The sequence below is a fragment of the Emys orbicularis genome, chromosome 2, assembly GCF_028017835.1.
Source record: "Emys orbicularis isolate rEmyOrb1 chromosome 2, rEmyOrb1.hap1, whole genome shotgun sequence".
NCBI lineage: Eukaryota > Metazoa > Chordata > Testudines > Emydidae > Emys > Emys orbicularis.
The window spans coordinates 217,899,586-217,927,330 of NC_088684.1; the positions used below are offsets into that span (position 1 = coordinate 217,899,586).

General features: G+C 44.2%; 1 pseudogene; it reads right to left on the reverse strand.

The window, feature by feature from the left end:
• Nucleotides 1-272: 272 nt before the first annotated feature.
• Nucleotides 273-27,745, reverse strand: part of LOC135873799 (collagen alpha-6(VI) chain-like) — a 34,830-nt pseudogene continuing 7,357 nt past the window's right edge.

Below are 27,745 nucleotides of genomic sequence, written 5' to 3' on the forward strand. Positions count from 1 at the left end.
GCGTGGTTTTTTTAAAGGTCTCTCCCAGCGCTGTGCTGTGACTATATAAGTGAGGCCCCTCCACCAACCCCGTCACAGCTGCATTTCAGTCATGGTAAACAGGATGTCTTCTTATGTCATTTAATATACCATGATACATTGGTGTTAATTCAGAAAAGTTCATCTGTAGTCTTGATTTGCACAGAGCTGAATATCTGGTTCTATATCTTTAATTTCCTTTCCCTCTTAATTTCCAGTCACCCTCCCTTTTCACAAATATCACTGAGTCAGTGTCACGGTACAGGCACTGCTCTTGCAGCCTGTCTAGCAGGTTGTTCTAAGCAGGCATCAGCGGTGGTGAAACAGGCTATGAAGATGTTGGTATTGCCAGAGACCAAGTAGCAGTCTTTTGTGTGCTTTCGAGACACGCACACTGTTTCATCATCAATAAACTCGCCGGATGAAACCTCATAATTGGGGAAAAACAGATACTAAAAGAGTTCGTCAGGGTCTCTCACGATGCTGGTATTGGGTATGTTTGTTCTTTGGCCAAATTTACCCCACAGACAATTTAAAACCAGTTTAGTGATTTGGCACTTAGCGGGGTTCAACATGATCTCGTGTTGGTGTAAACGCACGCCTTCTTTCCGGTAGAAATCGTTAACTTAACTTATTTTGTTTTTCTTTGTCTGTGCACCAGCAGGGATACCCTGAAGCCTCTTGTTTTTGGTGGAGGTGTAATTTTATGTACTCTGAAAAGAGTTTGTCAGATTTTTCTTCAAAATGCCAGATTTCAAAGATTTTAGTCCTCACTACATAACCAAGTCTTTTCAGAGAGCCGGTCTTGAGCTGCATCTTGTAATAAAGAGACCCAAAAGTTGTCCCCGTCATAGGGTTCTGTGCTTTTTCACAATAACAGGTGACACAGCCCTGGAAAAAAAAACCTGTTAAACTCAAAGGCTGTGCGTACCCTGTCAGCGATGGCGTAACCGGCTAGAAAGTAGGGGCTTACCTGTAATTCCCTACCCCGGAAAGTATGCCGTATTTGTATATTTTCTTTGTGAGCAGTATACAACAGCCACTGAATAGAGGGGGTCGAATATCTCTTCTTCTGCCTCTGATAGTTCTCTGGAGGGAGAAGAGCTACTGTGTTAGGCTGCAAAAAACAAACCTGTACATAGCCATGCAGACAGATGCCAGCGTTATGTACCGGAAAGGATCTATACACAATTTTACCTCTGTGAATTTACCAGGACCTCTCTCTACAATATCTCCCATCTCTGTCATTTTCATGATCTCTTCTCTGTACAGGATACAGGCCCATCTCAAAATGTTGACATCCTGCTGATAATAATACGCAAGCTCATTCTGCATGTCAAACGTCTCATATCAGTTGTCCCGATACCAGTCAAGGCAGCATGCTGTCTACGCCATAGTACTCCACCCCAGGCATAGGCCCTATGTAAATTTGGTTTTCTAAAGTTTTTAAAAAATGTGGGAAATACCCTTTGCAACCTTCAAACCCCATCGCCTGCGGGAGCTTACTAAGCTTCATGGGCAAGAAGTTTAAAGAGTCTATAAAATGAATGCCTAGGGCCTTAACTTCCACACACTTTAGTTTACTACCCTGAGTTATCAGTTCTATGCACATCTTTTCCTTCAGTAACTGTCTAATAACTAAGTACGCATCATAATCTTTGGAATTGTGCACTAGGAACGTGTAGTCCTGGAACTTTTTGCCAATAAAGGTCTTAACAAAGGTAGAAAGACACTCACCACACTTAAATTCCCAGGATTTTTCTGGCTTTAGGAACATAGCAAAAATTTAATTTGGCACATGCAACCCAGTCTCCTGCATGCATTCAAAATCATAAAAAAATATATATATACTTTTCTGATGATTCAGGCTTTCTAATGCTATCCATAAAACACAGGTGGCTGTCTACATCACTGGTGATCAAACCCTGACACTGCTTACAACGTCTCCCTTTACACCTGTGCCCCTTGTCCACGTAAGACTGACACTGATCACAAACTTTTAGACAGGCATTTGACTTGTTTTTTCGATGCGCAGTTGATGTGTCTGACTAAACACTCTTTGGAGTGACAATACAGTCTACAGCTAGGACACCTCAGCTGCACGCCCACACTGTCTGAGCACGTCACACTCAAGCAGAGGCTGCAATGATACCTGCAATTGGTTAATCTAATTATTAAAATAGCCCAGCAGTTTTAGGGATTGTCTGCGCCATTCTTTGCGGTTTGCTCTGATTGAGCAATTTCAGTGAGACCCCTCCAGCGACCCCAGTCACAGCTGCATTTCAGTAATGGTAAACAGGATGTTTTATGTAATTTAATATACCATGATACATTTATGTTAATTGAGAAAAGTTCCTCTGTAGTCTTGACATGCACGGAGCTGAATATCTTGTTCTATATCTTTAATTTCCTTTCCCTTGTATTTTCTTCCAAAACTTTCCACTGCCAAGAAATCTATTTATAAAAGAAAGACTACAGATCACTGCACACAGTCACATCAAACCTTTGGTACAGACCAACTGTACCAATTCAAAGATATAAGTGGCAACACATACTCTAGCAACATTGAAAATCAAGCCTCGTGAATGGAATGTAGTATTACCATATTATTTTTTGATTCTTTGGAAATCTGTGCCCTGAGGTATTTCCCTTTCAGTGTGATTAGACTCATGTCATGAAAGCCTGTTTGTGTATATGGGATGCCAGTCTCTTTCAGAGTGGGATCTCTCTTTGAGCTGCCTCTATATATCCCCCCTCTAGCACTGTAGGGGCAGGCAGCTCCAGCTGGGAAATTAACCTATTCCTGCCATTACCTAAACCTGGATCTGATCTGGGTCCATTTCCCTGTTAAACAATTGTTCAGCTTCCAAAGTTTACAACACACATTTATTAGAACTTAAATTCCCTCTTCCCAAGACTGGCCACTTCTCACTTTCTTAACAATCAGCTCTTTGGGCTTGATTCTGCACAGTGTTAAGCCCCAATCCAGCAAAGCACTTAACAATATGCTTAAATTTAAGCACAAGCACAGTCACTGACTTCAACTTAACTGCATCAGGACTAGCATGCTCAGCATCTTGCAGGATCACGCCCTCGATGAGCAACTAAAACCCCCTTTCATTTTCATCATTCCTAAGGCCTTTTTGACCCTTCTCACTGCAGTCACCCTCTTTTAGTCCCCTCCAACATTGTAAAGTCCATGTCATTTCTCCTCCACACATGCCATGGAAAAAAACATGTGGGAAGGGGCTCTGTGAGAGGATGTCTTGAGTGTTGCCAACTCTTGCAATATTATTGCAAGTTGTCATAGTTGGTGGTTTTCTTAAAGACCCAGCTCCTGGAAGCATGCGATTAGGTGAGAATCTTGGCTGTCATTTTTTTAAAAAGGTAAGTTGGTAGCCCTCACAGTTGTGAAGAAAAGCTTGAAAACATGATCAAGTGCAGCCTAAGGGCTCACACACCAGAAGGCAAAAAGAACTCAAGATTTATTATTGGTTGAATGTCACAATTTTTAAGCAAGTCTCCTGATTTCTGAGCACTCGGGGCCATTAAAGCAGGTAAGGTATAGAGGGAGGTGGAAAGCATCCCTTAGGATGGTGCAGCCTATGCAGTCCTCTTAAGCATTGCATCTGTCTAAGGCCCAGTTCCACCTAGCGACCCCCAGCTTTGTGTGTCTCAATAGTGCCCGCTAGTGAAGGGTAGGTTTAAAAGGCATAATCTAAACTGACGTATTCCCCCTCGCCTGCAGTCTAGAATCTACAGATTATAAAACACAACCTTGCTCCTACCTTTTGTTTGTTATAACCACTATCTACCTACCTCCAGGCAGAATAAAAAGACAGAAGACGGTAGTGGATGTGTGTAAGCAATCGTGTGGCACAAATGAAAGTCTACTGTGAAGCATGTGTGTGTATAATAAAATGTCTAAGAACATGGTGTTCTGCATCCTCAAGCGGATGTGCATTTGGGTCAAGAGATGAGAGATGATTAAAGGGAGTTGTGTATAAGTGGTTTGTGGAGGCTGCCAGAAAAAGAGAGTATTGAATGTTTCTCAGAAAAAAATAATTTTCACCTTTAGACCATGTGTTTAACTGGAGAAAGTTTACATAGCTTGTGCAGAAGTGACCCACAGGAAACGTGAATCTCTACAGCTCTGCTTATTTCTGTGTCTGCCAAGTCTTCCCTTTCTCCAGTACTAATAATGCTTGTAAAAGCCTGTCTTTACAAACAACTTTGGCCCATTATAGACAAATTCATCCCAGTGTAACTCCACTGATTTTATTAAAGTTAGCTGTAAGGGAGAGATATTCACGTATGTGTAGAAGGCCAGCACAAGATCTATGCACCACTGAATTCCTCAAAAATAGGTTTAAGTGGAACCTTAAGTGGTGCATTGGTCTCATGCTCGCCTTCTGCACAGTGTGAATTGGATTGGGGACAAATAAGTCCCACTAATGTTATATGTTAGAGTTTGGAAGTCTATGAGTGTGTTTGGAGGTGGGGATTCTCATTATTTAGTGGTCAGTAGCCAGTATAAATGGTGTCTTGTCTGTACGCATTTCTAAATTCAGAATATTTGCTTTCAGTCACAATTGCTCCACTACGTGTTTTCATAGGAATTTACAAATTGCCAGAATGGATCAGACCTGCAGTTCATCCAGTGCAGTAGCGTGCTGTCCACTATCAGGAATAGTACTAAATGCTTTAGAGGAAGGAGTAAGAATTCCACCGTAGGCATACAGGAGATAGTCTGCCCTGCCCCTCCCCACATTAGGTTTCATCCCAAACTGCCAGATTTGTTTAAAACCTGTCACATGAGGTTTAATATCTCTTCCACAAAATGTGTCATTGTTAACAAGAACACCAGAGTTATAATTATCAGTGTAAGCATCTGTTCCCTTTTGACTCTTATTGAATTCTTGGCCGCAATGACTTCTACACTTTAAATTAGCACCTTTCCATGTCGTTGAATGCCACCTTGTTCTTCCTGATCTACCTTCTCTAGACCATTCAATGTTTTATATGCTTTGGCATGTCCCCTTTCATTTACTTCCTTTCTGAGGTAAGCAATCCCAATCTTTTCAATTTTTCTACATGTGAATTTTTCCCCATGCTCTGCTTGAAGATTGAGTATTACAAAGGGTTCAAGCTCAAATAGCTATCTCCTGCAAACAACCTACAAAACATTATTTCACCAAATTGAGATTTCTGTCTAAGGAGAGTTAAAGAAAGCATAAGCCCACTAATTCTCTCTCACTCTTCTGGACAGTCATATAGTAATTAGTAAAACAAAAAATCAAGAGAAAGATTAGTGGTTTTCAGTTATGAACTAGGCAAATCTCCAGGACAGGAGCCATTCCTGCATATTGACAGACTATTAGAAGGTTGAAGCCAAAGATTAACAAAATCTAGTACTGTTAATTGGGTCACATGCTCAGATGGTGAAAATCAGCATTGCTCCATTGACATCAAAGGAGCAACACATGTTCACTCATTGTGGCTTTACAGGCCTTTACAGTCCTGCTGGATAACAGAATAATTTCACCATGAGAGATTTCCCTTATCACACTTGAAGTTAGTTGGATTCCATCTGCATTGCACTTCCAAAAACGGATTTTCAGCAAACTTTTGCCAACTACTGGTTGAGCTTCTGGGTTTGCATTCACTTTGTGGACATCCACCACCTCAAAATAAGCCAAGCAAGAACAAGGGAGTCTCAAAACTGGTCCTGTCTCTCCTATAGTATATATGCTTTATAGGGGCTATAAGTCTTTTGGAGCACACCTTCCACCTAGGATATTCTAGGCAACCTCTCAGACCACATCCTTCTGGAAGAGGAGATAACTCCAAGACTCTTACAGCCAAATTCTTTCCACATTTAACTGGTGCTACCCCATTAACTTCAGTTCACTTGTCCGCTATAGGCCAAGTTAATTTAGAATGAGAGTTTACTGTTTTCCTGAAGACTACAGAAGAATAGCATCACTACTTCGCCTCCATGCCCCTACCCCCACCCCCACCCCCACCGCAACAGCTGCAGATATTTCCTGGCCAAAATTTCTCTTGATTTTCCACATGCCTGTGTTTATTAACTAAGATTCCTAAAAGCAACTATATAAAGGTAAAAAGCAACAGAGAGTCCTGTGGCACCTTTAAGACTAACAGATGTATTGGAGCATAAGCTTTTGTGGGTGAACACCCACTTCGTCAGACGCATGCGTGTTCACCTACGAAAGCTTATGCTCCAATACATCTGTTAGTCTTAAAGGTGCCACAGGACTCTCTGTTGCTTTTTACAGATCCAGACTAACACGACTACCCCTCTGATACTATATAAAGGTAAATGTGGAGACACATTGGAATGCATTTACATAAAAATTAAACAAAGCTAACAAGGGAAGGAACCAGCATGACATCTTCACTAAAATGCATGGCATCTCTTCCCAACAGGAGAAAAAGGAACTTCATAGACCACTAACCCTTTGAAATGTATTCTCAGATAAAGATTGGGGGGTGGGGGCTGGCTGAACCTCAGATGATAAACAATTGAATCAACTGATATTATACAATATTACTGTATTATAGATGTCTATTAGATAAGGTTTTTCATGAAATTCTGACATACTGGTGATTAATACTGTTGTGAAATGTATGCATTAACACTATATGAGGAATTATAGGTACTCACTGAGATTATGCTTTAAAGTCAGTGACCAAACACTGGGAGAAACAGGTTCTCTCCCTGACAGGAGGGAAGGCAGCTATTTACCTGTCTCCACTGTAAATTAAACAGTGTGGAATCAGAACAATGGAAGTTCCATTTTCATATGAGTCAGCAGGGAGATCAAGTCCACAGGAAGGGAAGAACAGCAGGAAGCCTTCTTGGCTCTTGAAACAGAGACGAGGAACTTTGGGGTGATATAAGTGAGTTGTCCTTCATTTGGAGGACTCAAGGGGTCAGAGCTTTTGAAATCACAGACTGCTAGGCCCTTCAGCCAAGGGGGTTGAAATCTCTGTGAACTAAGTTTAAGGCGTATAACCTGCATAAGTAAAGACTGTAACTTGCTGAAGTTCAGTTTTAGTCTTAGCAGCATACTTTTATTTTTGTTTGCTTGGAACCCTTTGTCTTTATTCCTTATACTTGATATCTCTCCAATTTAGGACTTTGTTTAATAAACTGGTTTTACTTTTCCTATAAAACCAACTCAGTGCTGTGATTGAAATAAGGGTGTTTATCAAACACCAGTTAAATTAATGAACTGCAGGGTGTTAGAGGAAAGGACAGAAAGGCAAAGAAATATATGTGGACCTATGCTTCCTGTGTCCTTAGAGTCGACCCTCCCTGTCCAGCATCTGTCAACTGGTAGGTTTAATTTTCCCATAGAGGGTCCCTCCCACCTCAAATAATGAGAAGTCAGTTGGGATAAGGGGAAAAACCAATAAAGTGTATTGAAGTGGTGTACAATGGATAGGGCAAAGGAAAGGAGGGAGTAAATAGTAAAAATTATGCAATATAGTGATTCTCCAAATTAATCCCCATAAACAGGTAAGTAAACCCCTTATTAGAAACATCATTCGATTGATGCCTGGAACTTCAATCCTCCGGCTAGTTGAAAGCCATCGGAGAGGAGCTCTAGGGAGTCCCTTGATGTTCCTCTGGGTCTGAAGAAGAGTAGATGGTACGTCAGGGGACAGCAGCTGGAGATCGATGATGGTAAATCGGATTTGGCTCCCTGCCTTCTCTTCTCCTTGCAGATGATGGTAAATGCACATCCAAGTGGAAGCAGAGCTCTGAAAAGAAAACCCTAGCCCCCCACCACTAGGATGGGTAGGTAAGTGCAAGTCAGACCCACGACAGTCCCTTACTGTCACTCGGATGGACAGCCCCTGAGCATTGCTGGGCAAGGTTAGATAAGTCTGCCCTGAGCAATGCTCAGGGCAGACTTATCTAACCTTGCCCGGGAAACCCCATAGAAGGAGCAGAAAACCCCAGCTAGGAAACCCTGTGAGAAAGGTGGTAAAAACCAGTTCTATCCAGAAGTTGTTTGCCACTTCTGAGGAGAAATAAAAGGTGATCAGCTGGGTCACATGGGCACAAACTCAATTTTGGGAACCAATATGGGTTCCTGAAATTATACAAAATGGACATAACCTAACAAGGGTAGTGACTCTTAAAAGGAGCAATTAACTTCAGAGAGTGTTCCAGGAGAAAGAGCTAGACACTACAGAGGCTGATGGATTGGGGGAAATTCAAGACTAAGGAGGGCATTAAGGCCACACTGCAAAACATAAATGGGCCATGAAAGCCAGACTCTGACTTACATGCTTGTAGTCGGGCTGTTGGTGTCAGGACTGTGAGCCACAGCATCTAAGGCACCCAGAGTTGCAGGGCAGGCAGTGACACCCCTACTGGTCTGGGTTGAACCACCTATTTCTTTTTAATGAAAATCCCAATATTCAGCAGTATGGTTGAAAAAGGCTGCACTTCAATGTAGGTTTTCCACTTAACTTGGAAACTGGGAGCCCTAGAAGGGGAATTAATGTGAGTGTTCTCCATTTCTAGCCAGTTTGCACATAGAGGTGAATGCTACTCTAGCAAGCTTCAACACCATTATTCAGTAGTACAATGTAAATTTTAGTAACTCTTATTCTCACTCTCAAGAGGCAAGAAGGAAGCAGTGTTTTCCTCCATAGCCTAGATTTCTTACCCACCAAATAAATAATGTTGCTCAATTCCTCTTCTCCCCCCCTGCTTCTAATGCAAGGTTCCTGCATTTCACTACCACCCTCCCATATAGTTTATCCCCAGTTTCCCCATGAAGGCCCTATGTTTTCCTTCTGGCTCAAAATCATTGTGAAAACCTAACTGCCATTCATTCCTCTGGAGACAGTTGAGATATGTAAAGCACTGCCTCTCTCCAGAGTGGAATGTGATGTCTCTTCAGTATTTACAGTGTATACTGACCACAGGAATTAAGTGCGACTAAGAATGCCAATATCCCTTATACCGGACAGAGACTGACCACTAAGCCACAGGTAGCAGCCCCTATATCCAACTGTGAAAGGAGGTGTTTCCTGTATGCCCAGATAGAAGATGTACCATACTGTGAGCGAGAGGTGAGCCTGATGCACAGTTTCAAGGAACCATCCCAAGGAACTGAAAGACAAGACAATACTCACTGAGACCTAGAGGAAAGTTAAATAGATTTATTTTTGTGGACCTCTGTAACAGAGCCTTATATCTTGCATCAGATCCTGTGGATGCCTTAATTTTCCCAGTCTTGAGGTCTCAAAACTGTCCTAGATGCATGTGCAAGTCAAACATCCCATCCCAGGCTCTAGGATATTACAACTCAGTTCAACAAAACCTGAACAGATATCCAGCAACATCATGCTCAGTCTTTCGCTGATCAATCAGAGGCACCCTTGCACAGCAATATCCGGTCTTCACCCTCACTGGGCTCAGCAGTACATTGCACTTCTCCTGGGCTGAGGGCAACAGAATAGGGACTCCGTCATACCCTCACTGAAAGTCCCAGCCTGGACCCTTAAACCAGTGCATGCATCAATTCCCTATAGCACCCATCCACACTACCTGGTATCATGCTCCTCATAGCAGGTAACACCTGCCGGGCCTTTCCCTCTTGCTGGTATGAAGAGCCCTGAAGCTGGGTCCCACACTGGACAGGACGGCTGGTGGAGCTGAACAGAACAGCGGCTGGCGGCCGGCATGGTAAGTGTTCGGATGGCGAAGCAAGCAAGGTGTCTTCTTCACCCTCCCACCCCCTGGGTGGGAGGTGAACTCACACAGATGTCCCACTGAACTCTGGGTCTTCACTGACCAAAGCCAACCACGGTTAGTGGGGTGTGGTGAGGGAGCAGAGAGGGGCATGTTAAAAGAACTTTTAGTTGTAGATCTCAAGAACTTGAGGCAAAAAACCACTGCCCAATATACTGTCGGGTGGGTGTTTTGCTCACAGTTGAATCCTGCGTTTTCCCTAATTAATGTCAGGTGACTTCCCTCTTTTCATTAAGAGTTTCTTTTCTATACACAGACTCTGTGCTTGTGAGGGGAAGTATTGCCTCTTAGAGGCGCCCAGGGGGTGGTGTGTAATTTTCCCAAGTTACTGGGTGGGGGCTCGAGCCAATTCTGTGTTGTATTGTTGAAAAGGAATGCCTAGATATTGAACCCTGCCCTGGTTGCTACCAACTCCACCTGGCAGAAGGGTTACATAAAGACTTTGGAGAACTGCCAGTAATGGTCTGCCAAGACCTCGATATAACCAGGTCCTGGGTTATAGAAACGGGTTGCTGCACTTTGAACAGTAAAGTTCTGAAACACTGCCATCTTGTGATAGTTTTGTTACCTAGCACTGCTTAATGTAATTCCTTAATACCATGGTCCAGAGTAGAAGATTCCTCCCTCAGTAGAAGATCATTCTTGTCACTGAGGTGAAAATCCTCCATAAAAATCAAAATTTAAGAAGTTTGGTTAAAAGTACCATTCACTCCATTCACAGAGACATTTTCAGCACTGATGAAAGAATATACATGTTCTTCTGATTGACCATGAGCAGTGGACGCATATACGCACATGCAGTGGCATCTAAAGTTTGGGGTTTAACAATACTGCCTCAAAGGAACTGACAAGTAATAAGAACTATTGAGTTATGTACATACAGTACATTGGCAGCTTCGCCAGCAGCTTTAAAGACAGCATACCAGTGTTGAGAGATGACATGGTCGGCCCACAATGGGGGCCCAGTGAATTACACATGCACACACTCGCACCCCCTCTTGAAAGGATAGAAAAGGAGAAGTGAGACCAAGGAAACCAACGCCGCCTTATAGTCAGAAAATCCCCCACAAAAGAGTCCTTATTAAAATGAAGCTATTAGACACAAATCATTGATTTGAGCATCTGTTACAAAAAAGAATCTAACATTCTTGAAAAGTGAGGGAGAATTCAGGGTGGCATTTTCAAGAGTGGTGAGATTGACCTCATTCTGCTCCCATTTAAGACAACATGAACATGGGACCCAGAAAACACAGATAAGGAAGAGAGTTAGGGACTTTTTTTTAATAAAATATAAAAAAAGCTTAGATCTCTAGCACTCATATGCTGTATTAACACTGATAGGGGCCACATCCACCATCAGCTTGCCAATTTTAAAAGTGGATAATTTTCAAAATTAGACTTTGAACAACAAAATTAAGGTGCTGGGCAGTTAGTCTTTTAAATCCCCCTGGCTGAGATTAAGTTTTACTTCTCTGGAGCAACTAAAAAAAACAAACACAGAAGAATCAATAAAGTTGGAAGACTTCTTGAACTACACTAAACACCTATTTTTAGGTTGTTATAATGCATGAAGCTTTGTCTGATTCACTTCAAGTTTTACAGAAAAAATTAACTTCAACCCCAGATCTGGCCTACCACTTTTGAGGCAAATATAGTGTTTTGTGCACGTCACCCATGTCTGGTTGGTATGGCCCACTGTCCCACTTTAGTGGCAGTTAGAGACTGATGAGTCGGCTACAGCCTTGGCTAAGAGACACACACCTTTTAGCTTGTGCAGTAGAGGCTCACGCATTAAGCTCCAGAAGTCCCAGGTTTGATCCCAGCGGATGATGACCAGGGTCTGTTGGCATTACACACATTAATAGAAGGGCAAAAGTTAAGCCAATAAAAACTCTTTTTTCACTCCAAAGTTGTATATCCATGCATTTTTCAACCTGCAAGACTACACCATAACAATGTGTATCCATCCTTCAACTCTGGGGCAGAAACTGTATTCATGAGAGCTAGAAGTGTGTATATTGACTTAAGAAATTGTGCTTCTATTTTATTTTAAATATACTACATTCATTCAGTGCCCTGCTGTAGAAGGTCAGTTAAAGAGTCTAAATCTTTTAACCAGGAAATGCTTGAGTAAAATTTCTGCAGCTCGAAGTGGGGAGGGGGGCGGGGGGAGTTAAAACAGCAAATTTTAACACCATCCTTTAGCTTTTGGAAGGGTACTTATTAAAGCAACCCACTAATGTGATACTCAACAGAATTCACTGAGGGGTGATGCAAATGGGGCACCATCACTTCCTGAGCAGCCTGTTATGGAGGAGTTTGGCTCTGCTATGGTCTGCCTCAGTTTCCCCTCCTTCTTGCAGGGAGGATGAGGTCACTTAAACAGCCCAGTCAAGGAGAAGCCAAACAAACACTACAGCAGAGTTGCACCCTTTAAGAAAGCCTCCTGAAAGGAGCACTTCTGCAAGTTGTGAGAGGCTGTTACCCAGATGAAACATCAAAGTCCCAAACCAAAAGCCTCTGGGCTTCAGGAGCTCCTTCTGCTGTAAAGCCTCAGGCTTCTTCACTGTTTAGAGAGTTCCGCTGTCCTTCCCCAGCTTGGTCAGGGTCTCTCCCAGGCTTCCCTGCCTGGACAGTTTTTGCCTAGCTCAGACTCCCTAGGAGCATCTTCCCCCAGGGCATCCTTCCTCTTCCAAAGGTTCCCCTCAACTGAGCTCTCCTAGCCCTTTTATTAGGCCCAGGTGCTTCTTTCTTTATTAACTGCTTTCCAGGTGTGTAGGCAGTTAACTATCTCCAGGTGGACCTGGGTTGGCTCATTCCCTTTAGTATCATTTTTGTATTCAAAGTATACAGATCACAAGCATCAGCGAAAGACTGAGCATGATGTTGCTGGATATCTGTTCAGGTTTTGTTGAACTGAGTTGTAATATCCTTTAGTATCATTTTTGTATTCGAAGTTATGAATATTGGCTGTGTACTAGCTTGATTTTTAAGTAGCCTTTATAAAGCATTTGGTCAGCTTCTAGAGAAAGGAATGTGCAAATTAAGTGCCCAATCAAGAAGCACTTAAGGGACAATGGATCTTGAAAGGCTCCAATCCACATAAGAAGTCTACATGAGGACGTTCAAGGTATCAGGTAAGCAATGGCTGCTGCCTGTATAGTCATGCATGGACATGTGACTTGCCTATGTGACTCCAAATCTCCATCTTGGAACTGGACTTTGCATAGGAGAGAGGAGGGGGTCTCCACCCAGAAGAGAAAGTCTATTTAAGCCTGTGGGAGACCCCTCCATTTGTTCTTCAGCTGGCTAAAGAGATAACCTCTCCACCCCCAAGGATACCTGAAAGAAACTGGAACAAAGGACAGTAACTACAGGGGGTCTGAGTGATAGCTGGACCCAGACTAGAAGGAGACTAGTCTGTAAAAGGAAGCTTACTGGAATTCCTCTAAGGGTGAGGTTTATATCTGTAACTCAGTTTTCTTATTGTATTAGATTCAGACGTGTGTGTTTTATTTTATTTTACTTGGTAATTCACTTTGTTCTGTCTGCTATTACTTGGAACCACTTAAATCCTACTTTCTGTATTTAATAAAATCACTTTTTACTTATTAACCCAGAATATGTATTAATACCTGGGGGAGGAGGGCAAACAGCTGTGCAAATCTCTCTATCAGTGTTATAGAGGACGAACAATTTATGAGTTTACCCAGTATAAGCTTTATACAGGGTAAAACGGATTTATTTGGGGTTTAGACCCCACTGGGAGTTGGGCATGTGAGTGTTAAAGACAGGAACACTTCTTAAGAACAGGAACACTTTCAATTAAGTCTGCAGCTTTGGGGCATGTGGTTCAGATCCTGGGTCTGTGTTGGAGCAGACTGGCGTGTCTGGCTGAACAAGACAGGGTGCTGGAGTCCTAAGCTGGCAGGGAAAGCAGGGGCAGAAGTAGTCTTGGCACATCAGTTAGCAGTTCCCAAGGGGGTTTCTGTGATCCAACCTATCACATCTGTGTCTTCATTATATTTCCTTTCTCAGAACTCCAAATTGTTCCAGTAGTAATTAAAGGCTGTAGCTCAACTTTTAACTGTTGCCAGCCAGTAGAGAGTGTGCCATTTGCACCAAGTTAGTCTGACAGTAGAAGAGAGTGGTAACAGCGAAAACTGAGGAGTTGCATGCAAAGTCAGCTTAAAACTCAGCCAAATCCATAGTCACACTTGACCCCTTAATGGAGCCTGACTTCCAGAAAGTGCTGAACTCCCAGCCTCTGAAAATAAGGCCCCATTAAAATGTGTCAAGTTGAAAACCCCAAATCATATGTTAATTGAAAATCCTGGGCCTCCTTTGTGCTGTCTCAACTTGGTGCTGCTCAATGCATGCTGATCCTACTGTGCTGTGTTTTTTCACCTTGTCTTATTCAGTTGCACTTCCAGCTTGTTAGAAATTTTTGGACTTGCAGGGTGGATGGGTGGATGTGGGAGGAGGGGGGGGGGGTTGCGTAAGCCTGACATCTTCACCACATAGTGTCAGAGGGCAGCTTTAGTTTCTCTTCGGAGTGGAAATGGAAGTATAGTTTAGTGCACTGGTTCTCAACCAGGGGCCACGAGTAGGTTTCAGGGGGTCCACCAAGCAGGGCCAACATTAGACCACATGGGGCTGTGGCATGGGGCCCCAGGCAATTGCCCTGCTTGCTATCCCCCAATGCCAGCTCTGGCTTTTATATGCAGAAAACCAGTTATTGTGGCACAGGTGGGCCGTGGAGATTTTATAGTATGTTGGGTGAGCTCAGAAAGAAAAAGGTTGAGAACACCTGGTTTAGTGGATAGAGCACTGAACTGGGACTTGGGAGGCCTGGCTTCTATTCTTGGTTCTGCATCTAGCATTCTGGATGACGTTGGGCAAGTCACTTCACCTCTCTATGCCTCTGTTTCTCCACCTGTAAAATGGGGATACTGATACTGACCTATTTGTAAAGCACTTTGGGATCTACTGATGAAGTGTGTTGTATAAGAGCTAGGTATTCTTATGAGAGCAGCAACCTGGGACTCTGGTGACTTCCTTGGAAGAGGGGACCACAGCAGGGACAGATACTGCTTTTAGTTCAGTTATGTGAAACTGTTGGGAAGATTTATAAATGTAAAGTTCAGTGACAATATGGGGGAGATGGGAAATTATGAATTACAGTCCAGTATCTTGAGACCTGCCAGGCCCTGAGTGGACTAGCTCAGCACTTTCCAGCATTGAGTAAATTTCTCCAACACCAGTGACCAAAAAAACCATCATCTTTGTTGTTAAAGATGGCTTTTGGAATTCCTCTCTCATATTTGGTTTAATATGGGGGGGGGGGGGGAAATGTCAACACTTAGTATTTTATATTTTACTTATGATATGTCCCAAATAATTATTAGCTTTGCAAGGCTATTAACTTAAACAACTTTATAGCTGTATTTACATATGTCATAGAATCGTAGAAGTGTAGGACTGGAAGGGACCTCAATAGGTCATCTAGTCCAGACTCCTACACTCAAGTCAGGACTACATAATACTAGACCATTCCTAGGTGTTTGTCTAACCTTTTCTTAAAAACCTCCAACGAAGGAGTTTCCAGAACCTCCCTAGGTAATTTGTTGCAGTGCTTAACTACCCTTACAGGTAGGAAGTTTTTCCTAATGTCCAACCTAAATCTCCCATGCTGTAATTTAAGGCCATCGCTTCTTCTCCTATCCTCGGGTTAAGGAGAACAATTTTTCACCCTCCTCCTTGTAACAACCTTGTATGTATTTGAAAACTGTTATCATGTCCCACCTCAGTCTTCTCTTCTCCAGGCTAAACAAACCTAGTTATTTCAGTCTTTCCTAATAGGTCATGTTTTCTAGAATTTTAATGATATTTTGTTGCTCTCCTCTGGACTTTCTCCGGTTTATCCACATCTTTCCTGAAATGTGATGCCCAGAACAAAACACAGTATTCCAGTTGGGGCCTTATCAGCTCGGAGTAGAGTGGAAGAATTCCTTCTCGTGTCTTGCTAACAACACTCTTGCTGATAGATCCCAGAATGATATTTCTCCCCTCCTCCCCCCTTTTTTTAACAGTATTACACTGTTGACTCATATTTAGCTTGTGCTCCACTATAATCCCATATCTCTTTCCATAGCATTCCTTCCTAGGCAGTCATTTCCCATTTTTATATGTGCAACTGATTGTTTCTTCCTAAGTGGAGTACTTTGCATTTGTCCTTGAATTTCATACTGTTTTACTTCAGACTATTTCTCCAGTTTGTCCAGATCATTTTGAATTTTAATCCTATTCTCCAAAGCACTTGCAACCCCTCCCAGTTTTGTATTGTCCACAAACTTTATAAGTGTACTCTCTATGCCACTATCTAAATAATTTGTGAAGATATTGAAAAAACCAGACCCAGAACTGATCCCTGTGGGGCCCCACTTGATATGTCCTTCCAGCTTCACTGTGAACCACTGATAACTACGCTCTGGGAACGGTTTTCCAACCAGTTATGCACCCACCATATAGTAGCTCCATCTAGGTTGTATTTCCCTAGTTTGTTTATGAGAAGGTCATGCAAGACGGTATGAAAAGCCTTAGTAAAGTCAAGCTATACCACATCTGCCACTTCCCCTATCCACAAGGCTTGTTACCCTGTCAAAGAAAGCTATTAGGTTGGTTTGACCGGATTTGTTCTTGACAAATCCATGCTGACTGTTACTTATCACCTTGTTATCTTCTGGGTGTTTGCAAATTGATTGCTTGATTATTTGCTCCATTCTCTTTTCGGGTACTGAAGTTAGGCTGACTGGTCTATAATTCCCTGGGTTGGCCTTTTTCCCCTTTTTTATAGATTGGCACTCTATTTGCCCTTCTTCAATCCTCCTCTGGAATCTCTCCCATCTTTCATGCGTTTTCAGAGATAATCACTAATGGCTCAGATATCTCCTCAGTCAGCTCCTTGAGTATTCTAAGGCCTTGTCTACACTATACAGTTTTGTCAGCAAAAGTTATGCTGCTTTAGTTAAAGCACTTTAATTAAAACCACTGTTGCATGTCCACACTAGCTCCTTGTGTCGGCAGAGTGCTTCCACACTAGCAGCTCTTGCATCGATACAGAGAGCAGTGCACTCTGCTATCCCCACTGTGCAACTGGCTGCAGGGTTCTTTGGGAAGGGTTTGCAGTGCCTCATGGGGCAGGCACAGCATCACATGATGCAGGTTTCTCAATCCCATCATTCCATGGGCATCCTAGTAGATTGTCAGCCATTTTTCAACTGAACTGGGGGGGAGAGAGAGGAGAGGAGAGTAGTTTGTGTGGGGGGAGACAGCAGGCTGATCCTAAGGCAAGGGGAGGGGGGACACCACCCACACATCAACCCCCCGGCTCTGATCAGCACAGCAGTCTCTGCCATCCCCCAGCAGAAGCAGCTCGCCCTGCCTATGGTTCTGTGATTTCCTCAGAGTTCTCCCACAGCCTCCTCAGCTCTCCGGAAGCGGCATCCTGAGCAGCTCTGTGAGCTCTCAGTGCTGAGGAATGTCAAAGCAGCAAGGCAGTAATCCCCCCCCACTCCCTGCTGCCTGCTGCTGTGTTCTTGTACAGGGCAGAACAGGAGCATTCCACGTTAATTATTTGCTCTTTGTTGCCCGAGCATAGCAGCAAGCTCAGCTGTTAGATACTTCCCAGAGCTTTGAAAGGGGAGGGGCGCATGCCTGCAGGGCAGCAGAGATCAAAACAGTGAGCAGAGCAGTCATGGCGGGCATTGTGGGATGCTGGTGCAAGCCAGGTATATTGACAAAACAAACAGCAGTGTCTACACTGACACTTTGATGCTTTAACTTTGCCGCAAAAAGCTTTATGCCTCTCGCTGAGGTGGTTTTATTTTGTAGGCAAAACAGAAGAGTTTTGCCGCCAAAAGTAGCTTTGTAGCGTGTACACCTCCCCTGTTTTGTCAGCGAAAGGCAGCTTTTGCCGAAAAAAACTTTGTAGTGTAGACAAGGCCTTAGAGAGATGTCATCAGGCCAGGGGCGGATTAACAAATTTGCCGCCCCTAGGCCATCAAAAAATTGCTGCCCCCCCCCCCCCCGCTCCCCCGCGGCAAGCCGGGGAGGGAGGGGGGAGAAGGGGAGTTGTGGCGCGCTCGGGGGATGGCGGCAGTGGAGCAGCGGTGAGCTGGGGCAGGGAGTGGTTCCCTACCCCCCCCCCCAAGAGTTACTCCCCATGCCCGCCGGCCCCAGCTCACCTCCGCTATCCCCCGAACGTGCCGCTACTCGCTTCTCCCCCCTCCCTCCCAGGGCTTTCGTGCGGCAAGCCTGGGAGGGAGGGGGGAGAAGGGGAGTTGCGACGCGCTCAGGGGATGGCGGCGGCGGTGGAGCAGAGGTGAGCTGGGGCGGGCCGGGGAGCGATTCCCGGCCCCCCGTTACTCCCCGCGCCCACTGGCCCTAGCTCACCTCTGCTCCGCCTCCTCCGAGCGTGCTGCAACTCGCTTCTCCCTCCCTCCCAGCGCGGCAAGCCTGGGAGGGAGGTAGAAGGAGGGAAGCGCGGCGCGCCTGGGGGAGGAGGCGGGCCGGGGATTTGGGGAAGGGCAGAGTTGGGGAGGGGGCAAGAGCAAATTTGCCCCGGCAAATTTGCTGCCCTAGGCCTAGTTGGCCTAGGCGATAATACGCCGCTGCATCAGGCCCTGCTGACTTGAAGACTTTTAACTTGTCTAAGTAATTTTGAACTTGTTCTTTCCCTATTTTAGCCTCAGATCCTACTTTCAATGGCATTCACTGTTAGACATCCTATCGCTACTCACCTTTTTGGTGAAAACTGAAACAAAAACGGCATTTAGCATTTCCACATTTTTTGTTAGTGTCTTCCCCCCCCCCCTGCATTGAGTAATGGACCTCGTTGATTAATGTCTGTGACTGCTGTAAATAAAATGGGACATACCATGGAAAGTTGTTTCTGATCTGTCTTTGGTTGATTTGAATTATTTTTTTTATTATTTTTAAATCCAGAGGTAAATGTGGCAAATTACCATTGTCACCCAACCAAAAGGCAATGTTTGCCAACTGGGTGTGGCCAGATGACCTAACAAATAACCCTACAATGATCTATACTGTGTCAAGTTTCAGCATAAAGCAGGTAAGTTGTTTCTAAAATGAAATTTACACCAGCTATTCTGATAATTGCAGAATGAGTTCGGGGTCTTTTAAAGTAATGTGGGGTGCTCATTAAAACCTAGCAAGTAGGAGAACTTTGCCCACTTCTAAGACCTACATTTGATTTCACTGTGGACCATTTGACTATGTTAGGGCTGTTAATTAATTGCAATTAATGCATGTGATTAACGGAAAACAAATTAACTAGATAAAATAGTCGTGATTAATTGCACTGTTAAACAATAATAGAATACCAATTTAAAATTATAAGTATTTTTGGATGTTTTTTCTACATTCTCAAATATGTTGATTTAAATTACAACACAATACAAAGTGTACAGTGCTCACTTTATATTATTTTGATTACAAATATTTGCACTGTAAAAATGATAAAAGAAATAATATTTTTCAATTCACCTCATACAAGTCGACTCAGTCCTATTTCTTGTTCAGCCAATCGCTAAGACAAACAAGTTTTGTTTACATTTACGGGAGACAATGCTGCCCACTTCTTATTTATGGATTCTGAGGAAGGGAGGAGAGGAAAGGTGACAGCCCAAAGGGGATCCTTGGCATCTGGGCTTAAACTTCAGAGACGAGGGAGGCGGAGTGAAAAGGAGACTAGGAGACAGATAGCAGGGAGTTGCCGGCGGGGCAGGGCACGTGGGCAGCAGAGGGGAGAGGTGCAGGTACAGTGTGCGGCTGCTTGGAACAGCTGCTCTGCCACAGGGCCACCAGCCTGCTCCCCAAGAGGCCCTATCGTGTTCACTGCTTGCTCACTGAGCCATACAAAGAACCCCACCCCTGCTCTGTTCCCTTCCCAGCCCGGTTCCTCCTCCTGCCCCGCAATCCCCAAAATCCCATGCCCAGCTCTACTCAAGATCAGCTCCCCCCCTCTCTTCCCAGCCTCCAGGTATCCCCCCAGCTCTATTCCTAGCCTTGCCTGCCCACCCCCCACCTAGCTCCCCCCAGCCATCCCAAGCCTGGTTCCTCCTCCGCCCCCCCACTCCCCGAAGTCCCGTGCCCAGCTCCAGCCCCCGAGCTTGTCTCCCACCTCTCTTTCCAGCCTCCAGGTATCCCCCCTTACTCTGTTCCCAGCCTTGTCTGGCCCGGCTCCCCCTGCTCACTCACATGCAAACTTTCGCTCCTCCTGGCCCCCAGATGCCCCACCCGAGCCGGAGTCCTCAGCCGGCCAGCTGAGGAGTGAGTGGGTGGAGGGGAGGGGCCAGGGGGGTGGGTCGGGGAGAAGCCTGCTGGCCCAGCGTGGGGGAGGGGCCGGAGAGGAGTCCGCGCCGCAGCCAATGAGGATGGTGCCCCAAATTTTTGGGTGCCCTACGCAGCCACATATGCTGCAAATGCCTAAGGACGGCCCTGCTGTGGGTAGAGAGTGGAGCCAGGAGGTTGATAACAGTGTTGGTGGCGGGGGGGGGGCGCATTGGAAAGAGTTTTGCAACAGCTGCTGCAGGGGAGGGCGGGCGCGGAGCTGCTTGGGTTGAAGAGCTAGTATCGCCTGGATCCAGAGCCGTCCTTAGGATTTATGGGGCCCTACACAGTATTGTTAAACTGCTGCCCCTATGCCTGACAGCAGTCCGGGCTTGCAGCCTGGGAAGGCGGGAGGGGAATGAGGTAGCAAAGGATACCGAGTCACAGTTCCCTGCAGAGACACACCGCCCGCCCCCCCCACCCCCCCGTACCCTCTCCCTCATGCAGAATGTCTGTCACCGGCGCCTTCAGCTCCGTGAATATGGCCCCTACCTAAGCAGACTGCAGCACGCGCTGGGTGTGCGGGAGCCGACTGGCTCTTGCCTGCTGTCATGGGTGGTGGGTGAAGCTGCCGCTTGGGGAGGCTAACTCCCCAGCCCACCTCTTCTGCCTGTGGCCCCCATACTCTACCCCTGCTCCGCCCCAGGCCACACCCCCACTCTGCCCAGGCCCCACTCTCTCCCCACTGTCTCCCTCCTCTCTTCCCTCTCCCTCCCCAGGGCCGGCTCCAGGCACCAGCCCAGCAAGCAGGTGCTTGGGGCAGCCCCTGGAAGGGGGCGGCACGTCCAGCTCTTCCGTGGGTCCCTCAGTCCGTGTCGGAGGGAAGGACCTACCGCAGAAGAATGAAGCGGCAGCGTTAGAGTTCCCGATCGCAGCAGCTTTTTTTTTTTTTTTTTTTTTTTTTTTTTTTTTGCACGCTTGGGGTGGCAAAAACTATGGAGCCGGCCCTGCCCCTCCCTTCTCACCTCCTTCCAGCCAAATCCCTGAACCCAAATGAAGCAAATGACATTTGAAAAAAAACACTCTTCTGCAATTTCTTTCTAAAGAAAATGGAGCATGTTTTCCACTGCATGCCAGATAGTGAAGATTGGACAGGCAGAAGGTACCTAATTAAAAGCACTAAATTGGGGAATAAAAAAATGTCAGTCACAGGTTTTTTGATATACCCTGAAGTTTGTCAGAGATTTATTTGCAAAAACTTTGTAGTAAGGTCAAGTCAGCTGTCTTACTGAATACATGATACAGCTCTTCTCTGTTTTACATTTTCTTAATCAGTATTTCTAAGCTGATTTTAAATGTACGCTTAAGCTTGTACTCTTTCCAGATTACTACATATTTATCTCATTGAAACAAAGACATTTTAAATTAATCAGTCACAGAGGTTTAGTGTGTTCATAAGAATGTTCATTGCTTTTAGAAAAAGGGAATACTAATTTACTTTGTGTGATCTCCATAACAATAGACATATTTATGAAATTTCACCAACTTTAAAAAAAAATTCCAAAGATTTTAGGCATAACAAAGGAGTTTATAGCTTACTAAGATACGGATTTTGCTAGAGGGTTCTCTTAAAACTCATTCATCAAATAGTCAGAAGTAAAGAAAGGGAAACTCCTTTGTCCAGCTATCTGGAAGGAAAAGGGTGTTGTCCCTTTAAGGGCTCTCTTCAACAGGGGGTGAAGGGAGAAAGGATGGTCAGAAAGGACAGGAAGACTTTGGAAGCAAGTTTTTTGTACTATAGTAATAAAAATAAAAATATGTATTTTAGATAAGGGTGGTCTTTTGAAGGATTTATTTAAAAAACCTATGTCTGAAGATGCAAGCATTTAAGGCTAAAGATGAATACTCAGATTGTGCATCTAAAAATCTATGCAAGGATATTTTAGAGAGATGATTTTATAATCTTCACCAACTCCTATAGACTAACATGTTCTGAGTAAATATAACAGTAATACACAACTGTTTTTGTCAGTAAATTCAGAAACTGACAGTATATACCTGGGGGTTGGCAAATGCCTGTTAAATGGCTTCATTACCACTTGAATGGCTCTTTAACAGTTTCAATGTTGTGCTAATAGGTCTGGCAGGCTGGAAGACTTTTTCACTTTTAAGTTACTAGATCCCCTCAGGAGGAAGACTCATCAAGCTGGAGCAGCCAGCTGTGGGAGCCTGCAAGAAGGGTCAGAACAGGGATAGGAAGAGACGGAGGGATGGACACAAAGACCCAAGGTGTCCCAAATTTTCAGGTGCCCTGGCTCAGTCCACTCTCGACTGTCACGCGAGCCAACAAAGTATCCACAGGGGTCTCCGGAGTAGAGGTGGGGTCGCCACCGCATATTGCGTCCAGCTCTTTGTAGAACTGGTAGCTCGTAGGCGCAGCACCGGAGCGGCAGTTTGCCTTCCGTGCCTTGTGGTAGGCGTTCCGCAGCTCCTTCATGTTTACCCTACTCTGCAATGTATCCCAGTCATGGCCCCTGTCATGCATCGTGAAATCTGTCTGTAGGCATCATAATTCCTACGGCTGGAGCGCAGCTGGGACTGGACAGCCTCCTCTCCCCAAATGCCGATGAGATCCAGCAGCTCAGCATTGCTCCAAGTGGGGGATCACCTGGTATGTGGAGCAGGCATGTCCACCTGGAAAGATGCACTGAGACCACTGCACATGTCACCGAGCAAACAGGAAGGGGACTTTCAAATTTGCAAAGGAATGTAGGCGGTGGGGCTGATGGTTGGTCACCTGAGGGCAGGGCAGTAGAGTTCAAACTGATAACCAGAGAGGTGAGAACAGGCATTGTGGGACAGAGGCCAATCGCAGCACTGTAATCACCACGGTGTCTACAGGAGTGCCATGAATTTTAATTTGAATGTTCACCTGAAAATTTATACCAGAAATACATTGTTACTTGTTATTCTTTATTCACATGTACACAAGCATGAAGTGGGCATAAAACACTACTAAACTGGATTTCCTCACTAGTAGGAGTAGCATTTTACACAGTCTCTTTGCAAAGATGTAAGTGACTACTCCGGGGTGCAAAGATCTCTGCGATCCTTCCTATGGCCTGTGGGCAAATAGACAGGAGCATGGACAGGCAAATGATGATGAATCTGACTAGTTGATCATTCAAATGTGTGTTTTTATACAGCACAGGGGTTTGGAAGTGTAGACCTATGTGTAACTGTATGGGACTAGAGCAGTGGTGGGTAACCTGCAGCCCGTCAGGGTAATCCGCTGGTGGGCCACGAGACAGTTTGTTTACATTGACCGTCCGCAGCTCCCATTGGCCGGGAATAGCGAACTGTGGTCACTGGGAGCTGCGGGAAGCCACAGGCTGCAGGGACGTCAAGGGTCAGTCCAAGGGTCAGTCCTAGGACCAATCCTATTCAACTTTTTCATAAATGATCTGGAGAAAGGGGTAAAAAGTGAGCTGGCAAAGTTTGCAGACGATACTAAACTGCTCAAGATAGTTAAGACCAAAGCAGACTGTGAAGAACTTCAAAAAGATCTCGCAAAACTAAGTGATTAGGCAACAAAATGGCAAATGAAATTTAATATGGATAAAGGTAAAGTAATGCACATTGGGAAAAATAACCCCAACTATACATACAATATGATGGGGGCTAATTTAGCTACAACTAATGAGGAAAAAGATCTTGGAGTCATCGTGGATAGTTCTCTGAAGACATCCACGCAGTGTGCAGCAGCAGTCAAAAAAGCAAACAGAATGTTAGGAATTGTTAAAAAGGGGATAGAGAATAAGACAGAGAATATCTTATTGCCCTTATATAAATCCATGGTACGCCACATCTTGAATACTGTATACAGATGTGGTCTCCTTATCTCAAAAAAGATATACTGGCATTAAAAAAGGTTCAGAGAAAGGCAAATAAAATGATTAGGGGTTTGGAACAGGTCCCATATGAGGAGAGATTAAAGAGGCTAAGACTCTTCAGCTTGGAAAAGAGGAGACTAAGGGGGGATATGATAGAAGTATATAAAATCAGGAGTGATGTGCAGAAAGTGAATAAGGAAAAGTTATTTACTTGTTCCCATAATATAAGAACTAGGGGCCACCAAATGAAATTAGTGGGCAGCAGGTTTAAAACAAATAAAAGGAAGTTCTTCATACAGCACACAGTCAACTTGTGGAACTCCTTGCCTGAGGAGGTTGTGAAGGCTAGGACTATAACCGTGTTTAAAAGAGAACTGGATAAATTCATGGAGGTTAAGTCCATTAATGGCTATTAGCCAGGATGGGTAAGGAATGGTGTCCCTAGCCTGTTTGTCAGAGGATGGAGATGGATGGCAGGAGTGAGATCACTTGATCATTGCCTGTTAGGCTCACTCCCTCTGGGATACCTGGCATTGGTCACTGTCGGTAGACAGGATACTGGGCTGGATGGACCTTTGGTCTGACCCAGTATGGCCTTTCTTATGTTTTAATGTTCTTATGACGTGCTGGCCTCCGCTTCCTGTGGCTCCCATTGGCCGGGAACGGTGAACCGCGGCCACTGGGAGCTGCAGGCGGCCGTGCCTGCGGATGTTCAATGTAAACAAACTGTCTCGCAGCCCACCAGCAGATTACCGTGAGAGGCTGCAGGTTCCCACCACTGGACTAGAGGATACCATTGTGCAGTTTCCATGGTGTAAGTTTCCTCATAATTGCCACTGCATTTTGATCGCCACTTGCAATAGTCCCCATCTGCCTGTTCTTGCCTATTTCCTCAACCAGGCCAAATCATGTGGTGCTTTTGTGATGTAGATAAATGCCTATCCCCACAACAACTAGTCTAATCAAACTGAAACCTGAACTCAGGCCTTTTAAAGTGAAAGATTAGTGCCCCAATATTACCTTAATGAAAGTTTTGAACCTGCACAGACTAACAATAATATCAACCATTTAAGCAATGAAAATCCTCAGTTGTAGGATCAAGTAAGGATAAGCTTTAAGAGACTTCCCTGTTTGCCTATAGCTTGCCTTGCTAAAGAGAAAAGAATATCACAGGAAGCTAGATATACCTAATGAAGCCATACACGTTGCTTTGAAATTTTAGAGATGTGTCTCCCCATCTTTGCCAATTTTTAAATAAAATGATGAGGAAAGTTTAAACAGTATAGACTCGTAAAACAAACACTTACCTGGTTTTGAATCATCACATATTTTTTCTGATATTGCTACAGCTGTGTTTGAGAGTCCTTCAAATGTATCCACATAGTAATATTTGTCTTCTGATCCAGCCATGGCCAAAAGCTCATCAGGTTTTGCTCCTTTTATCCCAACAGCATAGATAATAATTCCATTGTCTCTTAATCTCTTGGCTGTGTCATTGAGCTGTGCTGCATCATGGGACTCACCGTCTGTTATCACTATAAGAATCTGTGGAACTCCCTTGCTTTTGCGGCCGCCATGCTCCTGAGCAAACAGAGCTTCCGAATAGCCAACTGCCTTGGCTGTGAACGTTGAACCTCCTATAGTTACGTCATTCTGGATAGCCTCAACAATCTCGGATTTTGTTGTGTACTTATTAAGGTAGAAAAATGTTTCCGGTTCATCAGAATATTTTACAGCTCCAAACTGAACTCTATCTGGAGCGACATCAGATTTTTTCACCAAGGCAATCATAAAGTCTTTCATGGCCTGGTATTGTTTGGGACTTATGCTCCCAGATCCATCTATCACAAACACAACATCTAATCTTTCTAGCCTTTTGAATTCTGTAAAAGAATAAAATGACCAAAAAAAAAAAAACCCAAACAGGCAAGTAAGTACAGACTCTTACTGAATCTTTCTTACTAGCCCCCTTGTATTCAAGCAAAGCTTGTGAATTTGGATCACTTTTTGGAGGCAGTAACACAACTGAACAGCCTATGTTAGGCATGTTTTGGGAAAATCCATCAGTCCACAACAGAAAAGCCTAACCACTAATCCTAAAATAACTGAGAGTTTCAACTTAATCTAAAACCCAGAGGGAGGTGGGGAAAGAAATGAATAGTAACACATCAGATGGGATCAGGCTAGGTGATCATAATGGCCTCTTCCAGCCTTAAAAATCTATGAATCTGTATTCTAATAGAATACAAACACCAATTAAAATATGTTTTGGGGGAAAACAAAAGCTTTTAAGATTTTCATTTTTGGAGTTAAGTCAAATTTCAGTGACCCTTGTTCTACAGAGACACCCTACACACAGTTTTATGTACTGTTTACTAATGGAAATGAGCCAAATTCTGCTGCCACTTGCATCTATGCAACCACACTGAAATGCACGGAGACCCACCAGGCATCAATGACAGCAGAATTTATTTTGTGCTTTGGATCTATTGCAATTTTTTCTTCTTTGTGAAAGAAAGATGTTCAATTTGGAGACTGAAGCCCTGCCGTCCCTCCACAGCCCCCAAGGCCCTATGTTGCAGTGACCAAAAAGGGCTGAACAGGACTTTTGGGAAACCCATTAAAACTACTCCTAAACTAAAGATCAGCATTTATGATGAGGAGATGGGAAGTCAATATCGAATTAACAGTTTAGTAAGGAGGACATTGTAACTCCTAAACAAGGAACAAAATATTTACATTTCAGGGCGTAACACAGTGGCAGGTTTGATCTGTTCTCACTTTGCAACAGCAAAAATGTGTTTTCTGCAATTGGATAAGTGAGTGCAAGAGAGACCCAGATCTCAGTCCTGTAAGCCCCTGAAATGGAACATGCAATGTGCAAAGAGGAGAGACATTCCTTGTGCTCTCCCCAGCCCCGTTGCACAACCATGTATGGGCTATTCAATTTTTCAGCTTCTTATGCATCAGCAAGCTGTGCAATGTTTGGATAGCAGCCTCTGCAGGGAAGTGTTAGAATGATAACCATCTGTGCAATTTTATTCTATATAGGTTCTTATACTGCAATCATCACCTTCATATACCTGTGGGCCTTCCAGCCATGTATTAAGCAGTGTGTGTTTTTTCTCTCTCATCTTCTCCCCTGGGGCAAAAGTGTGTTTAGTGAGTTGTTTTAAATGTCACCTCCACTCCCCATATATTTATGTAGATAAGGCAAGGTCAAAGGAAAACACCTTGCACTTGGAATGGAAGGTGGAGAGGTTTGGGATGGTCCTTAGTTCCTATGAGAGTTTATTTCACACAGTCCTGGACTGGGCCTCCCAAAAATGAGTAGCATGTGGTCACTACCATTTTCATCTGTCTGTACACAGTTTTATGCCTCTTTTGCACCTATTTAAATGCTTCTGTCAACACATTTTCTTAAAAGCCTTGGCTACATTGGATTTGAACCACATCTGGAACCCAAACTGAAACTTGTAAATACGATTACAACAAAACTAGTTTCCAGTGCTGTATTGCTAGCAACACAGATAGGGGCCAGACTGTGTGTGTACCTATCTATCTAGGCCATTCAGGGTTTCTGTGTAAATGAGTACTACTAAAGTCTATCGGGTAAATACAACCTATAGAGCCCATTTCTGCCCGCATTTACATGTGTTCAATTTCTATGACTTCAATAGAA